The sequence below is a fragment of the Sapajus apella genome, unplaced genomic scaffold (genome assembly GCF_009761245.1).
Source record: "Sapajus apella isolate SASKATOON/1434 unplaced genomic scaffold, GSC_monkey_1.0 scaffold59, whole genome shotgun sequence".
NCBI lineage: Eukaryota > Metazoa > Chordata > Mammalia > Primates > Cebidae > Sapajus > Sapajus apella.
This window is the reverse complement of record NW_022436999.1, coordinates 13800507-13823523: the sequence shown is the minus strand read 5'-3', so window position 1 is coordinate 13823523 and position 23017 is coordinate 13800507. Positions and strand designations below refer to the sequence as shown.

At 39.6% G+C, this 23017-nt stretch overlaps 1 pseudogene; it reads right to left on the bottom strand.

Moving 5' to 3' along the window:
* Positions 1 to 13131: 13131 nt before the first annotated feature.
* On the bottom strand, positions 13132 to 14479 carry LOC116528723 (annotated as a pseudogene).
* Between the last annotated feature and the right edge of the window lie 8538 nt (positions 14480 to 23017).

Sequence of the window (23017 nt, the reverse complement as noted above, 5' to 3'; positions counted from 1 at the left end):
ATATGCTGGTTAATTTGAAGAGCTGCTATACAAGCTAATCAGAAAGAGAAACTTAAACAACAACCAAAATGGAAGCACATTATTATCAATGAAATGTGGGACTAGATTATGAAAAATACAAGGGAAGATAATATCCAAAATATATAGATAGAGAAGCGACCTGGTTTGTCATTTCATTATTTAAATTAAGAATTGCAGATCCCAATCTTTTCACAAAGAAGATTTCTTTTTTTTTTTTTAATTATACTTTAAGTTCTGGGGTACATGTGCAGATCGTACAGGTTTGTTACCTAGGTATACACATGCCATGGTGGTTTGCTTCATCCATCCCCTTGTCATCTACATTAGGTATTTCTCCTAATGTTATGCCTCCCCAAAACTCCCACTCCCTATTATCCCTTCCCTAGCCCCCCACCCCCGATAGGCCCTGGTGTGTGATGTTCCCCTCTCTGTGTCCATGTGTTCTCATTGTTCAATGCCCATTTATGAATAAGAACATTCAGTGTTTGGTTTTCTGTCTTGTGTCAGTTTGCTGAGAATGATGGTTTCCAGCCTCACCCATGTCCCTGCAAAGGACATGAACTCATCATTTTTTATAACTGCATAGTATTCCATGGTGTATATGTGCCACATTTTCCCCATCCAGTCTATCATTGATGGGTATTTGGGTTGGTTCCAAGTCTTTGCTATTGTAAACAGTGCCGCAATAAACATACATGTGTCTTTATAATAGAATGTTTTATAATCCTCTGGGCATATACCCAGCAATGAGATTGCTGAGTCAAATAGTATTTTTAGTTCCAGATCCTTGAGGAATTTCCACACTGTCTTCCACAATGTTGAACTAATTTATACTCCCACCAACAGTGTAAAAACGTTCCTATTTTTCCACATCCTCTCCAGCATCTGTTGTCTCCTGATTTTTTAATGATCACCATTCTATCTGGCATGAGGTGGTATCTCAATGTGGTTTTAATTTGCATTTCTCTAATGACCAGTGATAATGAGCTTTTTTTCATATGTTTGTTGGCTGCATAAATATCTTCTTTTGAAAAGTGTCTGTTCATATCCTTCACCCCTTTTTGATGGGGTTGTTTGTTTTCTTCTTGTAAGTTTGTTTAAGTTCTTTGTAGATTCTGGTTATTAGCCCTTTGTCAGAAGGATAGATTGCAAAAATTTTTATTTTATTTTATTGCATTTTAGGTTTTGGGGTACATGTGAAGAACATGCAAAGTTGTTGCATAGGTATCCACGTGGCAGTGTGATTTAGATTGCAAAAATTTTTTCCCATTCTGTTGGTTGCTAGTTCACTCTAATGATAGTTTCTCTTGCTGTGCAGAAGCTCTTAAGTTTAATTAGATCCCATTTGTCTATCTTGGCTTTTGTTGCCATTGTTTTTAGTGTCTTAGTCATGATTTATTTCTTACTTCCCAAAGATTTTATGAGAAATAAAGCAGATTGGCATGCAGGGAAATGCTTTGAAATTTGCAACCTCTGTGAGCCTCAGAAAAAGGGGGATAATAAAGTTGACTTCATAGGGTCCTTATAGAGATTAAGATTATTTTTCAAGTATCCAATATACTATCTAGTACACTGTTGGCACTCATTAAATGTAGTGCAGGTGTGCACTTCTCTTGTGTTTTTCCACCAAAATCACAAATGAGTGAGAAAGCAACAACTGCTAGTCAATCCTGAGACAAGCTTGGCACCAAGGCTGATTGTGAAAGGTTCTTGTCCTGCTTCCAACGCCTGACTTGAGATCTGAAGCAGGAGGAGGATGCTGAGAGTCCTGTTGAGTCTTGCATTCTAAAGAATAAGGGTTTCCACCAGAAGGTAGAACTTTGCTTTCCATGAATACTATGTCATCGTGTACTAAAGTTTGGTATGTTCTTCAGGTTTGTCTCTAATAGATGTGAATACAAATCAGCGATATTTAAAGATTTCATATGTATTTTGTTCAATAGCTTAAGAAATCTAGTTGTGAAGGGTTAAATAATTTTAAATGAAGTATATAAGATAGGAAATAAAAAAAGAAAGGTGGCAATATATATCAGGTTGATATCTAAGATTAGTTGTTGTTCCCTGTCTCAAAGCTACAATATATAATCCATTTGCTTTTTCATTTCCACTGTTCAAATCCTGTCTTCAGCATAGTGAGCCCAAACGAAACCAATTCAATTCCTTTCATGCCCTCTACTGGATATTTGAAGTTAAACATCAATAACACTGCAAAGTAACAAAAATAATGATACACATAAAATCCAGAATGTTCTTTTATAGCCTCTTTAAATAAAAATTCAGATACATTGGTTCACTGTTGTCAGAATTCCTTTTTCTGCCTGAAATGCAAATTTTAGAGTCACCTCTTCGTATTATATGGAAATTATTTGTTGAGGGAAAGGGAGTGAATAGATGCAGTTTGTATAACTGTCACCTTTGAGGTGTCTCAAAGGAACAGCAGTCACTGGCTGCTGTGATACTTACGCCTCCTTTTTGTTTCTGTCCTGGTTCAATAGTAAAATCTACCGCAGTTGAAATCTATATTAGAAGGTTGGGATGATAGAGCCCACAACTGAAGAAATTCTCCATATTAGCTCCTCCCATCACACAAAACGCATCAGAAGGAGGGCAAAGTTCTCTGCTTGCTGACTTGGCTGTCTATGGCTATCTTTGCATCCACTTTAAGGGTGTCTGGAAAGATGTCCCCCTGCCCCCAGTTCAGCTCACCTACCCTCTCCCAAGGCTTTCATTTACTCAGCAGTGCCATACCAATTATTAAATTTGTAAAATTTCCATAGCAGTTGTTATATAGCCACTGCCCTTAGCTACGATCTGCCACTCACCACACCTTGACTTCCCCACAATCGAGAAATTGAAAGGTCAAATCTGGGTCTATTCACTCCAGGAAATTTCCTGATCCAATCCACCCAGACCCCTAGATCCTTCAGGCCCTACACACAGGCCTAAATTGGTGTAGTCCTGTCTATGTCAACATGACCTCAAACATCAGCACCAGAGGGTTACTGCAGAGCAGAGTTACACATCAGCAGGACCAAGGAAGAAAGGAGGGCTTCCAGCTCTCAGTCTGTTTTTCTCTCTATGTAGCAATAACAGGTAAGATTTATGGAAAACATATTACATGCCAGGTACAATATGCATTGTTTCATTCACTCTATAATAGCTCTATTTTATAGATGAGTAAACAGAAACATCTGATAACTTCCACCTAGTGCATGGAGAGAGAGAATTTGAAGCAAATCTGATCAATACCAAAGCCAGATGTCTAGTGAAATTCACACAATGCTGCAAATCTGAGGGCAGTTCAGAGACTCTGCAGCAGATTTTGAAGGTACTACCAGCAGAAGAGTTTCAGAAATGGTTTGCACAAACACAGGATCACCAGGTGGGCGATCACATGGGAAGACCATGTGGGAAGGTGGGTAGTCTCAGTGACTTTCACTTGCACCCTCTACTTCAGGGAGGGCAAGGGAACAAAACTTTGGATTACCAATAATGCAACTCCATAAAAACCAAGAAAAGTCCCCCAGACTCCTCCTTCAGCTTGTTACTTAATATTGGGTATTGAATAATTTGGGGATGGGGGGAGGAACAATCATGATTCTCATGCAAATATAAACTTAAATGAAAGTCAAACTTTCATTTAACTCATTATTTAAATGAGGGAGCAGGTAAAACAATAGTAGAAGCTAATAACTTAACATAAAATCCCATAGCACAATCACTTGGTGATTGAGAGAATAAGACTTCATTATTAACAGGTTCAGAGGAAGCCAAGAAGCAGAGACATTTATAGATCAGGAAGAGTGAAATGGATTTGCAAATGGAAACAAAAATGGTGTTTTTGTGTGTGTGTAGACAGGGGGAGAAGTCAATTAACTTTCTCCTGGACAGAGTTTATTTGCATGTCTATGGGCATCTTTGCATTGCTGCTGGTTTTGTACAAGTTAACTTTGATCTCTACAGAATTAGAAGATAGCCTAGTCAAAGACAAAGGTGCATATATTCAGATAGGAACATAATCCTCAGTGGTTAGCTTATAGCATTATCTCGAACATTACCTTTGAAAGACATTAATCTTGGTTAATCTTGTTTGTTTATCCCAATGTCTTTTTTGTTTTTTTGGAGATGGAGTCTCACTCTGTTGCCCAAGCGATCATGCAGTGGTGCGATCTCGGCTCACTGCAACCTCCGTCTCCTGAGTTCTAAGCAAGTGTCCTGTCTCAGCCTCCAAGTAGCTGGGATTATAAGTGTGTGCCACCACGCCCACCTAATTTTGTTTCCTAACATGGATCATGTGGGGAAAAAATGAATGGAATTGATTCATGAGCACTGACCTACCTTTATGAGCAGTTACCATAGGGTTTGGACTGGGGAATGAGTAAGGAAGATCAGGAAAATTAAAATTTACTCTCTCCAGCCTCATTCTCAGCAGAGTATTTCAGAGATGAATTATAAAAGCAAAGATCTGTAATCCCAGCACTTTGGGAGGCCAAGGTGGGTGGATCACCTGAGGTCAGGAGTTCAAGACCAGCCTGACCAACATGGTGAAACCCTGTCTCTACTAAAAATACAAAAATTAGCTGGGCATGGTAGTGTGTGCCTATAACCCCAGGTATTCTGGAGGCTGAGGCAGGAGAATTGCTTGAACCCAGGAGACAGAGGTTGCAGTGGGCCAAGATTGAGATCACTCCACTGCACTCCAGCCTGGGTGACAGAGTGAGACTCTGTCTAAAAACAGTTTAATAGCAAAGATATGTTCTCATTTATTAATTCATGTAACTAGTTCTTATTGACACCTACTATATGCCCTGCTCTAGAAAACTATAGGTCTACATGGGTTTCCAGTGAACTGGTCAAGTAACCATGACTGCAAACATTTAACACCAAACAAGATGAACTACCAATCCAAAAAAAACAGTGTGAAAAATCCTGTTCACCTGTTTATCACTTAGGCAGGCTATCTGACCAGTTTACTCACCCATTTGCTTTTCCAGGGCTGATTCAACTTGTCTGTGAATTTTTCCCCATACTCTTGCTCTGCGTACTCCCATTATCCCCAGCTCTAATGTTAGAGCATTCTTGATCATTTGAAGGTCTATTAGAATACTCCAGTAAAGCAGTAAGTCTTAAAGACAATATCACATCACAGTAGGCCTGGGATAAGAGTTTCTTTTATAGCAAAATCATACCGTTTTCCAAAAATAAGTACAAGCTGGGGGCATTCTTTCCAGGCCTTTGATCTTCAGCCTTATTATCTAAGATTTTACTTAGACTTGATTTAAAGTTTGCAACATTTCAAATCAAATTAGATCTGTATTTAAACATTATGGGTGAGCCAGGGTGTCACTGGTGGGCAGAGAGAAAGATGACATGTATCTACCAGAAGGTGGCAGTGTTGTTTCTCCAAACATCTCACAGGTTAGGCAGGCTCTGGAATGTCAGGATTAAAAACCAGGTGAGGTTATTTCTTGACCCATTCTACACTTAATTTATACATTCCATTTATAATAAACAATATGATCTCAATCTACTGCAAGATTATCAAATAATTCTCAAAATATACACAGAGGCAAAATATCATCAAAATATTTTTCTTTTAAAGTATAATATGAGTCTACAGAAATGTATTGATCCATCATTTTCTGCAAGTTTTCCTGCTGAAATTCTGTGTGGAATACAAATGGAAATAAAGGACTTAAGCCTTTGAGAAATTTGGGATATACCTAGGAAGAAAAACTATATTCATAAAACCTCAGAGTGTCTGTCATTTAAAATTTCTGGCCCCAATCTAATTAGATGCTTCTAGATCTTTCTTCCTCTTAGACGCTACACTAGTCGATTCCCATCTAATCCTTAGGTCTCTCTTCATCCTTCACCTATCATGGCCATGCTTTATTTACCCCTTTCACTTGTTTGACTTGAAGTATCTCAGCACTTTACTTTGTTGTTGCTGGAAGGTAAAGAAAACAAGTCTCAAGGTAGCCCTTTCCCAGCGGAAATCAAGGGGACATTTCTCAACCCATCTTCCCTGACAGTCAAATGGTTGTGAACTCTGAGATCCTGGTAGGATGCCTGACTTGAGCCTTGCAATTCTCCCAAGGCTTATTAGCTAATGTAATATTTCCCACAGAAACCCCAGCAGCCTACCCACACTTAAGAAAATTTAGTAGCTAACATTGAAAAAAAGGAATAAAAAGGCTTATATTGCTTATATTCCCCACAACTTTAACCATTTCTCAACCACATTTTAGTATGTTTACTAATATGTTATAAAAAAAAGAATGGTAATTACTTTCGTTCACCTCAGCTTGTCTAAACAACAACAATGGTAATCGTAATTAATAGTCTGTTGTAGTGTCTTTTTCTCTATCATGAAAGGGCTCCTCTTTGGTTGTGATTAAATGAAAGTCAGTGTATGAACACCACATCTCTATTACTGCACTGGCTCAGAAAGCTTATTAACTGAGTATCTCTGGCACAATTTTACATAAGTCTGGAAATGACATCGTGGGGACAGAAGGAGTGGTTAGTTGTACATTAGTCTATTTTACCTCATTTACAGACAAAACAAACACTAGAGTCAGCTTACGTCTACTGCTTCATCTTCTCTCCACCATCTCTCAGATTTGAGGTTGTTTTATTAGTTAAAGTTCATTGCTGAAAACACAAAGTCTGATGCTACAGAGGGGAAAATGCCAGATCCACAAAAGCTAAAGCCGTATGCGCCTGCTCCATGAATGCCCATTTTTCATCTTTAGTGGGCTTCAGAGTTAAATAGCTGGGACAGACAACACAAAGGAAAATGTGACTGCAGCAAAAGATAGAAACTAAACTGTGGCTACAATTAAATCTTTATACCAATCATGCATTTTTAATGTGAACGTTTATGGAAATTGTCTCTTAAGGTTTAGATGGTGTTTTTCATCATTGGTTATTTATGGTGTTTTGATCCTGGAAACATGAGCTAAATGAGAAAGCCAGAGAAAGGATTTACTTAACAACTGATAACCTTGTTCTATTATAAATTACAAGAAGAAAACCAATCATCTTTCGAGCTGCATCATCAAAATAAACTTAAAAAGAAGAAGCTACCAGGATTCATGGCATCTTTTTTCCTTCCCAACCTGGAATTCCCCAGTATGTACTGTCTGACTGGTTTCTGTTCTCTACTAGGAATCGAGCCTTTGCCATGTTGATTAGCTTAAATGTGCCGTTTTATTATTTGGAATGTGAAAATAGAAAAAAAAATTTCTTTTTTTTTTTTTTTTTGTCTTTTTGTTTTTTTCCTTTTTGTGGAGAACGGGGTCTCGCTATATTGCCCAGGCAGGTCTTGAACTCCTGGACTTAAGCTATCCTCCCGCCTCTGCCTCCCTAAGAGCTGGGATTACAGGCGTGAGCCACAGCGCCCGGCCGAAAAAAAATTTTCAATAAAATCAAAGAGTTAATAGTTACATGACTTCAGCCAAGTAGATATAGTTTAAGGGAGGGGGAAGTGATGGATATTAACATAAAATTAGGTCTAAGAGTAGAAAAAAGAAAGGGCCTGAGAACCCTAGGAGAAAGTTGGCTCTGAGTCTGATCAGTTTTTCAGTGTTGATGCAGGTCTCTCAAACTTAGACCTACAGAGGGGTCTTTATTCTGGAACATGAGTGTGATATTCCTTAGGAGAATATTGTAAATCTGCAGTGGACATTGTCCTGGGATTAAGCTTCTGCAAAGAAATTCACCAATGTGAAAGTAACTGAACCCATATGTGAAGTCTCAAGGGAAGACCACCATTTATTTGTTTGTAACTCTCTCAAATTGATATATTGATAGTAAATTGACATATTGATAACAATATGTGTCCTAAGTAATCATCCAAGAAATTCTGCCATTTTCAGAAAAGCTAATTGATGCTTGGCTCTGTGTCCTGAAAAAAAAAAAAAAAAGGATTAATCCCCACTTCACACGAGGGATAATCTCTGGAAATATTATAAACATATTGAAGACTCCTGGAGTAAATAGAAAAGCTAGGAACTTGTGAGGCAGCTTATTTCTGCATAAGGAGGAGATCCCATGAGTCACTCATGACCATTCACATGTCTAAAGGAAACTTTCCAAGTTTTGCTTTTACAAAGCCAAGAAATCGTGCACCCCATGGTAAATAAAATGCAGCAAACAAAGTAAAGAACTGTCTTAAGTGGTCTCATCAACCAGTTACCCGCCAGGCAAGACAGCTCCTGGCTTCCCTCCAGCCTGTGAACAAAGCCAGACCCTCCCAGATCCCAGACCCTGCTGACTTCTACCATTTCTTAGATCCATTCTGAAAGCACCAACTTCCTTCCTATTAGGCCTGGGCACCCTCTGAGGTAATGCTGAGAGCCGTAAGAGAGCTCTATAAAAAGGGGTAAAATCACTCATGGTATCTACAGGAATTGCCGTATTTTCTGAAATGGTCCCATTGCACGACTTTGTCACACATATTAGCTGGCCTGGCCCATAAGGCAGGATTGTTGTCAAGGCTGAGATATTCAGATCACTGCAGATCTCCTTCTGTGTAGACAGAGGATGAAGACTCTGATAATATCAGTTAAAACCATTTCTGGAAGGATTCTATAATAGCATACTTAGATCTGGTGCTAACCACCTTTGAACCCACATATATGACACAAATAAGTGGAGTATTTTTTTAAAAAAATAAAGTCACAGTTATTTCTTACTCTGAGTTGTGTTACATGACCATGTAACAATTTGTGAAAAATCATTGAGCTGTCCACTTAAAAGTGTGTACATTTCCAAATACTTCAGTAAAATGTTTCCTTTTAAAAAAAGGCAGAGGATTGTTTTAGATATAGTATCATCAGATTATGATCTGTAGGACAAATTCCTCCATGTACTGCTTTTGATGACCTGTGATCTACAAACGATTTGTATATTTTTTAATGGCTGGAAAAAAATGAAAAAAATTTTGTGGCACTTGAAAATTACATGAATTTATGGAAACAAAATTACATTCATTCCTTTACATATTGTCTAAGGCTGTTTTTGTGCTACAAGATCACAGTTAAGCAGTTGCAACAGAGACAGTTTAGGCTGCAAAGCTTAAAATATTTATATGATTATATGTTATTTATATTATATGTAAATATTTGTATTCATATCTGGTCCTTTACAGAAAAGGACCACCCTTGCTCACCCTTGTTCTAAGTTAAAAGGCAAAAGATATAGGACAACCAAATACAGTGCATGATTCTTGATGGTCCTAGATCAGAAAAAAAAAAACCCTATAAAGAACATTTTGGAAACAATTTGGTAAATGCAAATATGTTTTGTATAAAAGACAGTAAATTTATAACAATGTTAAATTTCCTGGTGTGATAACAGTATTGTGGCTATGTGAGAGGATGTCCTTGGTCTTAAGAGATATACTCCCGAGTATGTAGAACAGGAAGATTCTAATATTTGCAACTTACTTACAAATGATTGGGGAAATATATACAAAGAGTGCACAAATTTATCACAAATGTGATAAAATGTTAACAATCGGCAAATGTAGGTCAAGGATATGAGGGTGTTTATCCTACTATTCTTTTAACATTTCTGGAGGTTTGCAAGTTTCCAAAATAAAAAGTTGAGGAAAATAAATACAATCATAAAAACGATCATTTTAAAATAACTCACCAGTCAGGATATAAATGATTGATCAATAGCACATGCTAAGGGTCAATTAGTTAATACAAGTGGTTTGAGGTTTGCATCTAAACCTCTTCAGCAGTCATATTTTGGGGGTTGTCATCTATCAGCCCACAGTTCTCATCCTTGTGGCTTTTCTAAATTCTCCTTTCTGTTTTTTTCTGAGCTGATTCCAGACTGCAAGGGGTTTATCAAAGATTTACTTGTTATTTGATCTCCACATTTGAAGCAAATATGATAGTCAGTGTTTATCCTCTTTCAAGAAACACTTTTTTTTTTTTTTTTTTTTACATTACCCACATAGAATGTGTTTTTTGGTTTTTCCTAGTGGGATGTAGAAATCCAACATTAAGTGTCATCTTGCCTTTTATGAATTACTTAATTCCTTGAAGATTTATTATCTCCTTAATCAGAGCAGACTCTTAACACACTGGTAATGACCAGTAATGTACCAGTAATTACACAGCATTTTCAACCTATATTTCATCTGTGTATTTTTATGGGAGTTTCTTTTCTAAATTACGCTTTTGTCTGTCGGCAGTAGTTTTGAGGTTTAGGAACCAGCTCATGTGCAGTTCATCTTGAAAGGCTATATATGAATCTGCAAGGGCTTTGAAATGCCATTCAGCAGCACTTGCAGGCAGAGACCATAATGCATTGCTGATTCTGGAATGCAGTAAATGTAATTGTCACTCTTCAGGACCAGTCCCCTGACTTCCATGTCAGGCTGGCTCATTGTAATATAAAATCTATTTTATCATATTTGTTTTGTCTCAGATTGTCAAGCAGAAGATGTGCAGGTTGTGGCTTCTCAAGAAAAAGAAAACATCATTTGTTTTATTAATAGTCGATGGTTTTTTCAAAGCAAAAATGTAGATCAGAAACAAATTATTCTTTGCCCACTGGCTGAGAGTTAAAATATCTCTCCAACTGTCACAGAAAAGAACTAGACTTAATTCAATGTAAAATGCATGAACCAGTTTCTAAAAATAAAATTGGAAGCACTTTAGTTGCCGTAAACTTCATTCCAGGAAAGTGAGTTATATGAGTATCTTATATTGTTTTATGGGACTTGGAGATTAAAATGATTTTTGGTTGACATTGTGTCGGCTTCCTAGTTGAATCAGTCCAGAATGAAGCTGAATAGAATTATAGGGGAAAAAATGAATGACCATTACTGGCAGTAAAACAACCAGGCTTTGCCAATAACATTTTAAACATATATACATACACTTTACACCCCCTCCAAATTTTTTATTGGTTATGTCCACATAGACTGAAAGTTCTACACCAGTGGTTCCTCTCGAAGCTGATTCCTGATGACTGAAACTGTTTTATGGCATGATCAGCTCCACAGTTTGGAGGAAGAGGGCAGTAATCCTTTCTCTGTGACCCTCATATCCCCAAACTCCCATTTAAAGCTAGCAATAGGTAGTATTACCTTCTGCCTCCAAAAAGATTAAGCTCTGTTGGAAATGAAATGTTTGGTGAGTCCTAAACAGGGCTTTTGCAAAAGACAATGCAAAAGTTAAACAATCAGACATATGGCCGGGCATGGTGGCTCATGCCTGTAATCCCAGCACTTTGGGAGGCTGAGGCAGGCAGATCATGAGTCAGGAGATCAAGACCATCCTGGCCAACATGATGAAACCCCGTCTCTACTAAAATACAAAAAATTAGGGTGGTGGCACGAGCCCATAGTCCAAACCACTCAGGAGGCTGAGGCAGGAGAATCACTTGAACCCCAGAGGCAGAGGATGCAGTGATCTGAGATCGCACCACTGCACTCCAGCCCGAGTGACAGAGCAAGACTCCATCTCAAAAAAACAAAAACAAAAACAAAACAATCAGACATACGTAGTGGGAATAATAGTTTATATCTTTTTTCTTCTTGGTAATTTCTTTTTATTGTCTGATACTTCTGTCATTTCTACTGAACTTTAACGCTAGGTCTTATGATCCCAGTGAAGAAGGAACACCCCAAATCCTAGGATGAATGAAAGAATCAAACAGTGGGTTTGAAAGCCTATGTTGAGTTCCAAAACAAGTTTTAGGCCTACGGCAGAGACAGATTTGAGGAGGCGGGGGAAGGTCTCTTAAGCTCCAGAGGAAAAGTACACGAAGCAACTCAGAATATTGTGTTTATATGACAAAGTTTAATCTCTGATTGCAAAAGTACTTGTCCCAAAATATAGAGAGATGATAAGAAGACTGGAGGAAGGGAGCTGGAGAGAACAGGGAGAGTCAATCAGCTAAACGGAGTTAGTGAGGTGGTCTCTGTAAAAGGGTTCTACATGCTGCTCCCTCTGGGTCCAAAACCCTAGGAAAGAAGGAGTGATGGAAATCCCCAGAAAGATAAGACAGCAGAGTGCTTTGTGTCTGAATTGCTGGGAGGAAGCCACCTTCCAAGGCACCCTATGCCAATGTGGAGTACCTGCAGTAAAATGGAAAGGATGAGGCAAGTGCAAGGAGAAAGGAGATGAGCCCCCACCTCATACACAGACACCACCTTGAAGGAGCCCCTGCAAGTGATCAGGGACTTGAATGTGCACAGAGGGGGCTGAAGTATCGACTTGCAGAAGAGGAAGAGAGACTCCCACAGTAGAGGCTGTGGAATGGGCAGCCACAGTCAGAGATGAGATGGAAAAATGTTGCTGGTTTCAGAAGCTAGGCAGCCACCAGCCAGTGTTGAGGCAGGGACCATAGGAAAGCTACAGGAGAGATGCAAAACCCAGCAGAGCAATTGTCCTTCAGTGAGCCTGTTGAGAGAACAGGCTTTGAGTGACATCAATAGTGGATGCCAGCGCAGAAGCGATTACAGGCCAAAGATTTCTCTGCCAATGTCAAGGTTATGCATAAGTCCTCCAGATCCTCTGACCACTCCTGGGGAGATAGGAAGGAAAAGGAAGGTGAAGTGAAACAAAATGACTGGGTACCCCCAAAGAGACTGAGTTTCAGCTAAATGCAGTGATTCTCAACCAAGGACAATGTTACACCTTCAGGCACATTTGATATGGTCTGGAGACATTTTGTGGTTGGAACAATGAAGAAGGGCAGGAGGCTGCTTGCATCTCATGTGTGGAGGACAGGGATGCTGCTAAACTCTCACAATGTGTAGGACAACCTTCACAACAAAGAATTATCCTGTCCAAAATGTGAAGAGTATTGAGGTTGAGAAACCCTGAGCCAAAGTAACTGAGTTATTACTATCAGCAGAAATGAGAACATGAGAAATGTTTAAAAAAGAAATTCACACTTTTGCACATCCAAATTCCTATAACTGAACACACACACACACACACACACACACACACACACACACACACTAATACAAGGATGGAGGTTTGAAGAAAATGGGGGAGTGGAAGTTAAAAGGGTAGTACATAGCCCTGAGAAATGCCAAAAATTTTTAAGCTCATAACAGCACTTTTTTTCTGAGGCAAAGAGAAGCCTTGCTGAAATGTTCCAGGCAGTCAAAACATGACTGTTAATGGCACTATTTTGACCTTGTAGATTTTGCTTCTCCTTGGTCAAAAAAAGGTATGCAGGCTGCACTTTCCCCAGTTGGGCAAAAAGAAGAGCAGAGGAAACTGGAATAGGCTTCTACTCTACTGACACTGGTCCTCAGACCCAACATCAAGCTAGACAGGCCCTGGCTGGTGAGTCTACAGTTTGTTGTTCCACCACTGAGTGACACAGGCCATGCTACATTTGCAAGAAAAAAAATGAGGCAGGAAAAACAAGTGTAGGTCACTGGGATGAGCAGGTATCCACCCTTTCAAAATTCATCATGGAAGAGATAATCCTTGTAAGAGGCACAGCTCACCAAGGCACAGACCCTTCAGTTCCTGTTGTAGCTGAATAAGATGGTAACATCCTGGCTGCTGAGTTCAAAGTCTGCGACTCACCAACGCATTCTGGTGTCACAGACCTGGAGATCACCACCAATTTTCTCTGTCTGGGAAACTGGATCAGAACCTGGAGCACCTGGCTATGATCTTGATCTTGGAATCCTCCAGGAGGGAAAGATCCTCAGCCGTGGCCCAGAGCCTGTTAGGAGAGCCAACAGGGCTAAAGGCAGTCATCATAATGCCTTTAGACTGGCAGTATTGGATAACTTCTCCTGAGTGAGGCACGGGTGGTACTCCATTTGGTTAACTGCTGGCTTATACTTTAACCAAGGTTTGTTTAAGATCCTGTCAACCTGGAGCTGGTTGAAGGTAGAGATGCCAGTAGCTTTCACCAGCCTTTCATCCATCAGGTTTTCATGGCCACCCATGTGTCTACAATGTCAGTGTCACTGGAAACTACCTTGCCTAACTCAGCCAATGGGAAAAATTGCTTCCCAGGCTTAAAGCTGGCCGGGCAGTGAACAAGCTGGTAGTCCAGGCAGCCCGGCTTCAGGTCACTGAGCATCTTTCGACAGGTTCCTTTCACCACCCTCTTCCCATAGTATGTGCAGCAGAGTTTGCTGATGATGAAGAGTTCCTCATGTGTCACCCCTGAGCTTCTCCTGAATGGCCACCCCATCTCATTCTCATTCTGGCACCTGGGCTCAGTTGATGTGGTGGTACCTGATATCAGTCGCCACCTTCATAGCCGTGGTCACCTGGCCTGGAAGGGTTTTCGGGTGCCCACCCCAGGATGGCTATCCTGGTGCCACTGTTGAGCATGAGGTGGCTGGCCATGGATGCAGTGCTTCCCAGACTCCCTGCCCAGAACCATGCACAGAAACTTCAATATTTATAGGTTAGATAGGAAAAGCCAGTAAAGAAAGACTTGGAAAAGGGACAGCAAGGTACAAGACACTAAGAGAGTGTATAGTATCACAACAGCTAAGGAAAAAGAAGGACAGAGGGACTCAAGAACAGAGTAAACTGTAAAATGCTCTAAGAAATCAAGGTGATTGGCCAGCCATGGTGGCTCATGCCTGTAATCCCAGAACTTTGGGAGACTGAGGTGGGCAGAAAGCAAGTTTAAAAGATCAAGACCTTCCTGGCCAACATGGTGAAACCCTGTCTCTACTAAAAATACAAAAAAAATAGCTGGGTATGGTGGTGCACGACTGTAATCCTAGCTACTCGGGAGGCTAAGGCAGGAGAATCACTTGAACCCGGGAGGTAGAGGTTGCAGTGAACTGAGATTGTGCCACTGTACTCCAGCCTGGTGACAGAGCAAGACTCTATCTCAAAAAAAGAAAAAAAGAAAAAGAAGGTGATTAGTTAAATGTATAGATCAGCTGAATTCTGCTTCTTGCCTTTTAGGAGAGGTGGGGAGGAATGGGATCGAGAGAACACATGAAAGGATTTACTTTAGATGGAAGAGGTTCCTCCTCCACTGGAACAGGAGAGAATAGGTGCTAATACAAATAAGTTTAAAAATTGTATGCAATAAATTGTGAATTTCTCACTTAGGAGGCAAAAAATCATCTGCTGAAATTGAGAGGAAGAAAAAAGCTAAAGAGTGTGGAAGATTTGAAATGGCAATTATAGAAAGGGGTGGGTCATTCAATTAAAGAAACTTGATAGGATGCATGGGCAGCATGGAGTGCCCAGTTGAGGCTTGTGACTATGAAACGGTAGTGACAATGGGCAGCCTGTTGTGTGATAGCTCCTCAGCAATTCTGAGCTGTCTGATGCAGTCACAGAGATGACAAAATAGCCTGATTAGCCCACAGAGGGTTTGGTTAGGAGCGGTGGTTATTTGACTAGGATTTGTGTCAGAATCACACTGGGAATTTTTCAGAAGCGCTCACACACATGCATGGACTATGTCCCCAAGATTCCAGGCTTCATAACCTTGGTGCTTGGCCAGGACATTTGTGTTCTGAGGAAGTTTCCCAGTGATGTGCAGCAGCAGTTAGGGACCACTCATCAGTTCAGGTGCAGCTAAAGAAAACTGGCAAGGGAGTGAGCAAGAGTGATGTTGGAACAATGGGCAGTAAAATCTAAGCCAAATTCAAGAGAAAGGTAAAGACACAGGGTCTCCCAGACAGAGATAGTACAGAGATCAAAAGGTAGGAGATCCCATACAGTTAAATAACAGGATGTATATAGAAAGAATACTTACAGCAAGTCTTAGAAAGGACAAATTTAGGGGACATTTTTATTCTCATCATAACTTTTTATGGAGAGGAAAAAAATAACCTATAATCTCCCATAAAGCAGTGTTTTTGGGCCGAGCACGGTGGCTTATATCTGTATTCCCAGCACTTTGGGAGGCCGAGGTGGGTGGATCACAAAGTCAGGAGATCGAGACCATCCTGGCTAACATGGTGAAACCCTGTCTCTACTAAAAAAACAAAACATTAGCCGGGTATGGTGGCACACGCCTGTAGTCCCATCTACTCAGGAAGCTGAGGCAGGAGAATCGCTTAACGTGGAAGGCAAAGGTTGCAGTGATCCAAGATCACATCATTGCACTCCAGCCTGGGTGACAGAGCAAAACTCCGTCTCAAAAAAAACAAAAACAAAAAACAAACAAACAAAAAATGCATTGTTTTCTTGTAAATGATGGCCTAGAAATGCTTACCATTTCTTTGATACTAATTAAACACTGAAATTTCCAAAGACTGATTAGGACATAGAATGCTGCCCATAGCAGTTGTAAGTATTTTTCCCATTATTAACAGATGTCTGCCCACAGTGGACAAAGAACAAAAAGAGGAACATACTTTAAGTATGAAAAGAGAAAAGCCATGATGAGAAGGGCTGTCCCCTACACTGAGAGCTGGAGCTCCTGGGGAACCTTTAATCACTTCACCATAAGCCACTTTCTGCCATCCAAACTGCAAGAGAGTAACACTAAATAAGAGACAGAGGTTGTGACATTCTTATACAATTCATACTTTGCCATTTTAATGTAAATTTACTTTTATAATTCTCCTTATAGTAAATAAAGTTATCCCTAAAAAAAGAACATTATTTTAGGACAGAGGCTATATGATGACTTTGAATGAGAGCCTTAGAAAATGAATTCGGAGAATTTTCACCTCTGGATAATAAATTATTTAGATAGATCATCTCTTTAAGACCAATGAATCTTTAAAATTATCTACTTCTAATTTCAAGAATATTAGCTATGATCTGTGACATTCTCATCCCCCAGCAGCCCTCTTGCCCAACACTACCAACAAGGAAGATTGCTTGTGCACCGAGTTCAGTGTCTAACTCTACTTGTTTAGTGGTGACTGAGCCTGTGCTGAACAAAGTCTGTGAAGAAAAGAGAACACCCTCTGAAAATTGGCCTCCTATACTGGCCTAAGGGTGATTTCGCCTGTCGCACTCTGTGGGGTTAGCCAACAGTGACGGAGTAGTCCCTCCTTGTAGCATTCTCTCAGGGAAAAGTTTCTGCATTAAAATCTAGTGGCTTCCGAGCTTTGCTTTGTTTTGTTTTCCCAGGATTGGGTCCAAACTCAATGGCAGAGAAGACACTTCAGGGTCCAGCTGCTGGCTCCATCTCTAGCCCCTCTCCTATCACTTTTGTCTCTCTCTCTGAAGCCTGCATACCAACCACACCAACTGACAGTATTTCTGGGTGGTAACATGCTCTCATGACTGTGTCTTGTGCATATGTCTTATACACAACCCCCTAAACCTCCTGTTTGGGAGACAGAGACACAGATTCTAGTCCCAGCTTTGCCATCAACCAGACAGGCGACTTCAGTTTCTCTGTCTATAGAATAAGGTGGTTAGAGGATTAACAATTGCTAAGTTGTGGCCTATAGGTCAAATTTGGCCCCATTCAAGCTTAGACATGCATTGTGTGTGTGTGTGTGTGTGTGTGTGTGTGTGTGTGTGTGTATCACTCTCCAATCCAGCCCAGTCCCTCACTTCCTCTCATCTATACCCAGCAGTGTTTCACATTTACATCAGTGTCTGACCTTTAAAGGTACATTAATAGGCCACCAAGAGGCCAGATGATCTCTAAGGTTTCTTCCTTGTGAAATAAATTAAGTCCAAAAGCACAGGCTTAAGCAGATGGTAAATGTGCAAGAAATGCATAAAAGACCTCAGCGTCAGGTACCAGAGACCCTATCAAATAGTCTTGGACTGACACCAAGACCTTTATGAAACAATCAGATTCCCTTGACTGATCCCATATGGCTAACGAATTTGCTTTCTTTTACCACATGGCTTAGCAGGTATTAGCGCCGTCGCTCCCAGGATGGTCTGCTTTTCCATACAAAACCAAACTGATTTCTCCACAGAACACCTGTTTCTTTTGAAGCTGTAACCCAATAAAGGTCAATAATCTTTATTTTCCTTCCTGAATAATAATTTACATGAGAGAAAACTGAGGTCCTAATATTTCTCATTTTAACAGGACTAGTATCTGCAAGTTTCCGTTGTAACAGAGGAAATCTGGAGCCCATTTCTCTCAACCACTTGATTTTGGCAGGATCATGAACCACTGGAATTCCAGTCCACCCTGGGGAAACGTGTTGTTCAGACCTGTGATATATGCTCATCTACTCCCAGCATCCATTTCCTTTGACATAAAGTGTATGGCCTTTCCTCTGACCAAAGCCCATTTCTTCTTAAACTAGTTTGAACTTTTCTTGCACTAAAATGCATGCTGATCAAATGTGGCAGAAACAAATAAATCATTCAGTTTTACCAAAGAGAAAAGGTTATGATGACTGCTAAAAAACAGAGGGCTAGATCAGAGGGTCTCTTAAGACCCATCCTAGCTCATCTGTTTTATAACTCTAATTTAAGTTCATTAAGAGATTGTGCCAAAACAGTGGAGGCCTCATAATAATTCATGAATAAAAATTTTTACTGAAAAAGAAACATAGACCAGGCTTGGAGGATCACATCTGTAATCCCAGCACTTTGGGAAGCCAAGATGGGCAAATCACGAGGCCAGGAGATTGAGACCATCCTGGCCAACATGGTGAAACCCCGTCTCTACTAAAAATACAAAAATTAGCTGGGCATCGTGGAGCACACCTGCAGTCCCAGGTACTCAGGAGGCTTAGGCAGGATAATTGCTTGAACCCAGGAGGCAGAGATTGCAGTGAGCTGAGATCGTGCCACTATAGTCCAGCCTGGCAACAGCGTGAGACTCTGTATCAAAAAAAGAAAAAAAAGGAAAAGAAAAGAGAGACAGAAAAGAAAAAGAAATGCAATTGGCCTATAAATACATTAATACACCTTTCTCTCCAAAAATGAAAACAGAAAATCATTGAGGATGTTCATATGGAGACAACAAATTTTGGACATCAAAGGAAAGGTCAAAGTAACATGGGGCTAGAATATGCAGAGTGGCGCCCAGAGACTTGAGAATTATGTTCAGGTGATGATCTACAGCTCTGGAGACTCCAGACCGGGGATCCTCAGGATGATTTATGACTGCAGAGTTATGTGCAAGAAAATTATTTGGAAGTGGAGCAAAGAAAGATGGGCTAGTGTCTCAATAAGTGCTTGTAATCCTGAGAAATACCTAAGTCCTTTTAAAATTTCTAACAAATATATGAACATTTCAGATCTTGATTAGTTTTTTGGAAATGAGTACATACTGTGACTGAAAAGATAGGGTGTGGATACATGTAACCAGCATTATGGTGGTTTTCAATTAATTGCATTCCTTTGACAATTTATCTTTTATTTCTGAAACTTATTTGGCTAGGCAGTATATTAACTAAGAACTCTACACATTGACTATATGGTGTAATCAGAGTACTACGTTCTAATAACTGTTCATCTGCACAGCAGTTAAAAGGACTGCCTCGCAGCTGTATGGTGAAAGAGATCAATATGAGAAAGAAAAAAAATCAACAAGGCAGACAAGGGTGAATGAGAGGAAGGAAGGGAGGGAGGAAGGGAGGAAGAAAAGTTTTCTAAGTTAAGCAAATTCTTTTTTTTTTTTTTTTTGAGACGGAGTTTCACTCTTGTTACCCAGGCTGGAGTGCAATGGCGCGATCTCGGCTCACCGCAACCTCCGCCTCCTGGGTTCAGGCAATTCTCCTGCCTCAGCCTCCTGAGTAGCTGGGATTACAGGCACGCACCACCATGCCCAGCTAATTTTTTGTATTTTTAGTAGAGACGGGGTTTCACCATGTTGACCAGGATGGTTTCGATCTCTTGACCTCGTGATCCACCCGCCTCGGCCTCCCAAAGTGCTGGGATTACAGGCTTGAGCCACCGCGCCCGGCCGCAAATTCTTAATGTATTCCATCTCCAAAGTTCAAAAAGATCAGACAGTTACTAAAATAAATAATTTCCCCTGAACTTTATTTTGGTTCTTCTTTTGTGAATTTTTTTCTTCTATTACTTCAGTAAGTTGAACATTTTGTTTCTACGTTTTAGTGGTTACCCTAGAAATATCATACCATACCCATGCTTATGAAAAACTAAAGTGAATGAAAATCTTTACCATGCTCTCAAATGATACAAAGCTTAAACTGTGCTAAATTAAGAAAACCTTTGGAAAGAAAAGAGAAGAGAAGGAAAGAAAGAAGGAAGGAGAAAGGAAAGCAGGGAGAGGAGAATGCAAGAATTGAAAGAAAAATTTTCTGAGAAGATGTTTTAAAGAATGGCCTTAAGAAGGCAGACATCAAAGTCCTACAGATAGGGTAGAATAAAATGGGAACTCAGAAAGAGAAAGCGGTTTGCCCAAAATCACACAGAAAGGAACAGAGCCAGGACTTGAACTCAAAATCCAGTACCCTTTCCCATAATCTCATGCTGCCTCACTATAGACTGCTATTCAGTGCGTGTGGCTTCCGAAGAAGTCCCTATAGGCTACTGCTAAAACCCTTTTGCAGGTCAAGATTTGCAATGTTCTCCCCCTCACCTCCTCCCCACCCTCAAAAGAATCACAGCATCAGCAAATTGATCAACTAGATGTTTTTGCAACCAAACAGAACTAAAACAGACTCTTATTCCTATATAATAACCCTGGGGGGAAAGACATAACCTGATGGCCATTTGGAAAACTTAATTTTTCTTTTCTGTATAAATAAGCATCATTAATTATTTGCATGGTACATCCACTGCAAATCAAACATAGGTGATGCCAATGAACCTTCTTAAAAATCCTTTTTTTCTGCTTTACCCATCCTTCCCTTTACAATTAGCTCCTTGGGAAATCCAAGTATACACTGGTATGGCATAACGAGCCAAACCTTGGCCTTCCACTTCATTTCTTTTTCCTTAACATGAAATGGGAACTATCATTAGCTATTTTAACAGCTCTCAACTTTTCTACCTGTAAGCTGTTGTTGCATTACAGTTGTACATTATGGTGAAATGGACATTACAGTGAAATAAAGAGGAACTTTTGAAAATGTCTGCATGATTTTATGGATGTTGCTTCATGAGGATTTGAACTAATTTGGTTACTGGAGAAACTGTTTCAAGGTAACATGTAAAATGTGTCTGTATTTTAAATATTAAATTTTAAAAAAATATTTGCAGCATGGTTGCCTTGTAGTATGGGTATATTTTTCCATAAAATGTACACAAGGCAATAGAGTAAATTAATCCTTTGAATTAAAAAAAAATTCATTTTGTTTGAAAATTGAGCCAAAGAATCCAGGATCTGATTTATTAGCTGAAGTTTTAAGGAATTAGATACAGTTCTACTCAGAAATCAGAAAAAGTACCATTGTAATGAAATCACCTTGTATGAAATAAACTATATTACATAAAACTCTACCAATGGATAAGCATCAGTAATAACATTACACAGTAATTAGAGTCACAAAGCTAAGTGAAATAATAGTAAATTCAAATGTTTTATAGTTTGAGCTTAGTCACATTGAAATTCATAAAAAGTGCTAAGTAAAACAACTGAGCCCCCTATGTCTGAGAGTCTAATAATAACTATAATAGCTGCCATTTACAAAGCACTTACTATGCTAAGTACCTTATACAAATTATCCCATTTCATCCTCAAAATAACTTATGAAGTGGGTAATATTGTTATTTCATTTTTATAGATGTCTAACTAAAGCTTAGAGAGATGGTCCAAGGTTACTTGGATGATAAAGAGAAAAACTCCTGCGTCAAACCATGTCTGACTCCAGAATACGAATTCTTCATCATCATACAATGTTAACTTTCTATTAAAGAAATCCATTGTTCATTCATCAAACACTTCTGTTGATCAAACAGCCAGTAGAAGTTTTACAGAGTAATCCGGTTTGTTTTTTATCAAGATTTGGCAGTGGAGTAAGGGATGGACTATGTGGAGGAAGAGATTGGTATCAGGCACACTGCTTAGGATGCTGCTGCAGCAGTCTGAGCAAAATGTGAGGAAGACCCCTACTTAGGCAGGGCAGAAGATGGAGAAGGAGACGAGAAATCAACTTTAAATATATTTTTGTAATAATATTAGTAAGTGTAGATGAGAAACTTAATAGTAAGAGGTGAGGGAAAAGGAGTTATTAAGGATGACCCTATTTTCTAGCTTGGAGCCTGAGTGACGCCACTGATGGAAGGGAGAGTACATGAAGATGAAAAGGCTGAGAACAATCTCTTGAGGATAGTGGAGACAATGATTCCAGTTTTGGTGTCTAGGGTCATTCAGTTAGGTGTGCAGAACTAACGATAGTCATAAGAGTCATTACAATGTGGATAGAAGTTAGAGTCAAGGGAACAGGTGAAATCACTCAGGGACGGTTTATAGCATTAGAAGAGAAAAAAAAGCCAGTAGCTGGAATGCTGTGTAACACCAGCATTTAAAGCCTGGGCAGAGAAAGAGGAGTAGACAGGTGATTCACAGAAGCAGAGGACTGAGTGGTAGGAGAACTGAAGATTTCTGTACTCAGGAAGCAAAGGGAGGCAGTTCAAGAGGGAAACATACAAGGAAGCCAAGCAAAGGAGGATCCAATATAGCTCTTTGGTTTTAGGCATTAAAAAGCTATTAGCACAGTATAAATGGAGCAATGGAAGTCATCATCTTAGAGTCATCAGAGCCTGTTTGGGATTAGAAATAAACTACTTTTATGCTGGAAGAAGGCTGTCAATGTCATACGAGGGCTCTTAAAAAATATAGGCCAGACATTTGGTGTTCCTACAAATTCAGATCTATGGGGTTAGCTGATTCTAGACATTGGCATTGCTTGATCTGTTTCTTTCTAAAATTTAATTCAAAGTCTTAAAGTGAGAGGTCTTCAGATAATAAATAAATGCTTGATATCCCATAGTTGTTTTTATATAAGCCACAGGAGCATGTTATACAAGGAATATATGTCCAGACACCTTGACTAATTTAGTACTCATATTATTTCAAAAACTCCATCATTCAAAACTAGTCCTAATGGGACAAAGAATATATTTTTGTTTACCAACTAAAATGAAGCCATCATATG